We start from the raw sequence: 3237 nt of genomic DNA, 5'->3' as shown, positions 1-3237 counted from the left end.
GTTCGGGCGGAGCCGAACATTAAATACCCGGCGCAAGTATTAAATATATGATTTTCACCTTTCCGAAAGCTATTGCTACATGGTACGGGGTGTATCCATTTTGAGTAAATTAGCGTCCTTAAATTTCGAAATATTGAAGTTTCAAGCATTTCTGAAATTTACTGTTATATGAAAAGCGGCCGTAATTTTAGTTCGATTTCAATAATTTTCAACGTTTTGCTTCTATGTGGCAAGCACAATAACCACACCGAGTTTGGTACAAATTGGTAGAATGGTTACCGAGATACATATATGTGATCGTAAGTAGGCGCTGCCACGCCCATTTTTCAAAATTTTATCCCAAACGTATTTCTTAGTAAAGAATTGTTGCAAGCATCAATTTTGAATAAATTAGCTTCAATAATTACTGATTTATCGAAGATTTCTTATTTCTCTAAATTGTCGCTATATGGGATGTTGGCGTGGTTATTGTCCGATTTTAAAGATTTTCGGCCATTTCGTATGTTATACCAAGGTTAACAACTGTGCCAAGTTTGGAAGAAATTGGTGCAGCGGTTACCAAGATATACACATGTAACCATAAGTGGGCGTGGCTACGCCCATTTTCCAAAAGTTTATAATATTCTTATTTTTCGTCTAAGACTTATTGTAAATATCAATTTTGAGTGAATAATCTTCAGTAGTTACTAAAATATCGCAGTTTTCGAATTTCGGAAAATTACCGTAATATGGGAGGTAGGCGTGGTTATTGTCCGATTTTTCCCATTTTCAACACCATCCGTCCTACACCCGAGAGAAGTGCACATACCAAGTTTCGTTACGATATCGCAATTTTTACTCGAGTTATCGTGTGCACAGACGGACGGAACCGTTATGTGAACAAAGATATAATACCCTTGTGCACAAGTGCGCTCTGGTATAAGAACGACTTAGAGCGTTGCGTGTTGGTTGTGTGATTAGCTCACGTAAAATGTGCTGGTCTCAATGGTAGGGTGGCCGATATCATAACTGATAACAAAGGTGTTCGTTGGTCTTGCCCCAAGTGCAGATCAACCGAAGTTGAGCTTGGTAAAATCTTTAGGAGCGCCAGAAGTGGCTTCCAGGAGTTGGGTAAGGAGTTAAAGTTTCTAAACGAAAAGTTCAAGTTAAAACAGCTTGTTCATAGAGCGGACCGGAAACCAGAGCTTTCCGCCTGCCACACATACAAAGTAATGTCTTCGAGAACATGGATCGGAAACCCGGTCTTACCGACCTTGATCAACAGCCTGTCCGCAGCGCGGAGAGGAAACTAGGTCTTTCCGCCCGCCTCACACAAAAGTAGACTAAAGACTAGGCCTCGGCAGCTTCCAAACCTACTGTTTTATGTTATTATTATTATTATTATAAATTATTATGTATAATTATTCTATTCTGTAATATATTACAAATACTTAAATATCTATTCTCATTTGTCTGTAAGAAAACATTTTTCTGTAGACCAAATAAATAAATAAATAAATAAATAAATATGTATATATGTCAGTCTTTCTTAGTTTTAAAATTCATCTCTTACATAAATGAAACAAAAATGAGATCAAATTAAGCATATACAACTTTTTCTTGCCGAGGATGAATAAATTCTCCAAAGGTCCAAAAAAAGGGCTGTGGCCAAAAAAAGTGTGTGGTAGCTAAATCTAGCCACCAAACAACTAAAACGGCAACACTGTTGCTAGCACTTCGGCAAAGCAAATCCAATCAGTTGCTGCTGAGACTTCACTGCGCAACTATTCGAATAAGGCACACATAAAATGTTTCGGGAGGAATGGGAAATACATTTTTTTTTGCATAGAAAACATGGATTGGTGTGGGCAATGCGTGACTTGCTTTCGCGTTATGAGTCGCAATGTTATGTCTTGTTTAACAAGACACTACAAACTGTGTCATAGTCATTTTGAAAAGGTGAAAGAGGGTGATCGAAGAAGCTATTAGAATTAAAACCAGCGTTCTTTATTAAATTTAGGGTTGGTGAAATGATAGATCTTTTCTAAAAAAAGGCATCTTATTCTGTCGCTTTGACTTTTTATTTAAAATTTCTAGAAAAGTTTTAGGTATGCGGTTTTATAGCCCATTAAAATTTAGTAGCTCAAAGTGCAAATTTCAAGCGCTAAGAAATCGTGTTGGTTTTTAATGATTGGCAATTTCTTTTATATGGAAGAAAATGCCTTGCACCGTCAGCAAAAAAAAGATAAAAATAAATAAACAAAAAATGTAATTAGCCAAAACTGGTCTAAATGTTACTTAACTTAATCAGCTGACCATAAGTGCATATAACAAATTTATAAATTTAATTATTTGAATCTACCACATTGTTTTGGAATGTACTACAATTTTTCATGCTTATTTACCACTAAGAAAACTTTGTGCATCCGAACACTCTCAACAGCAACTGATTTGATTTGCTTTGCCGAAATACCAGCGAAGCATCAGTCAATCGTCAATTATCGTAAGACGCACGAAGACGATGATAGTATACATGTGTCGACGTCGCAGCAAGCAGCATTTTGAAGCCCAATTACATGTGTTTGGAAAATCAAAAATGCCCGCCTCTGCTTTACACCCAAAAAAAGGGTGCTTATCTTCCAAGAATAAAAAATATATGTATGCCACTTTGTTTCTTTTTATAAATGCTTCATTTAAAAAATAATAATAATTATTAAAATCGGTTTAGTACTTTGAGAAATAAGTTGTTACAAACAATTTTATATAATAGTATAGAAGTATAGATATATAAATATCTATACATATAATAAAATTGTAACAGGTCAATGTCTGTACATTATAGATATTAAAGAAAAATTAATGTGGAGGGTCTTTTTTAGAGCACCAGAACCCAAATCAACCATTTTTAGAATGTTTGTCTGTCTGTCTGTCTGTCTGTCTGTCTGTCTGTATGTTTGTTCGCGCATCACTCGAAAACGAATGCATGGATTTGAATGCAGTTTTCACCGATGTATTGCTAGAGGTCTAAATTAAAATTTAGGAAGAAAAAAAATTAGAGAGTTGCCACCTGTTTGAAAATTGGAGTTTAAGTAAATTGATAAGAAAAAATGAATATTGCAATATGGGCGTCAAAAGAAAGAGAATGAAGAAGGCTTACAGCCAGAAATATTTTTTTAGAGTTGCCACCTGTTTGAAATTTTACATTTAATTTAATTTATAAGATAAATTGAATATTGCAATATGGGGATCAAACTGAAA

General features: G+C 34.9%; 1 protein-coding gene and 1 long non-coding RNA gene across 5 annotated transcripts in view; both read right to left on the bottom strand.

The window, feature by feature from the left end:
• Nucleotides 1-1517, bottom strand: part of LOC108381469 (uncharacterized) — a 9171-nt gene extending 7654 nt beyond the window's left edge. The window contains exon 1 of the long non-coding RNA XR_001849626.1: nucleotides 1479-1517. This is a non-coding gene — a long non-coding RNA (uncharacterized LOC108381469). The remainder of the gene's footprint in view (nucleotides 1-1478) is intronic.
• Nucleotides 1-3237, bottom strand: part of LOC108381406 (glutamate receptor ionotropic, kainate 2) — a 446498-nt gene that overhangs the window by 355963 nt on the left and 87298 nt on the right. The gene's annotated exons all lie outside the window — the stretch shown is intronic.

This window comes from Rhagoletis zephyria, unplaced genomic scaffold (genome assembly GCF_001687245.7).
Source record: "Rhagoletis zephyria isolate East Lansing unplaced genomic scaffold, Rhagoletis_zephyria_1.1 Rzeph_scaffold_00136, whole genome shotgun sequence".
In the NCBI taxonomy this organism is placed as follows: domain Eukaryota; kingdom Metazoa; phylum Arthropoda; class Insecta; order Diptera; family Tephritidae; genus Rhagoletis; species Rhagoletis zephyria.
Note: the sequence above shows the minus strand (reverse complement) of the source record. Positions and strands in the feature narration are given on the sequence as shown.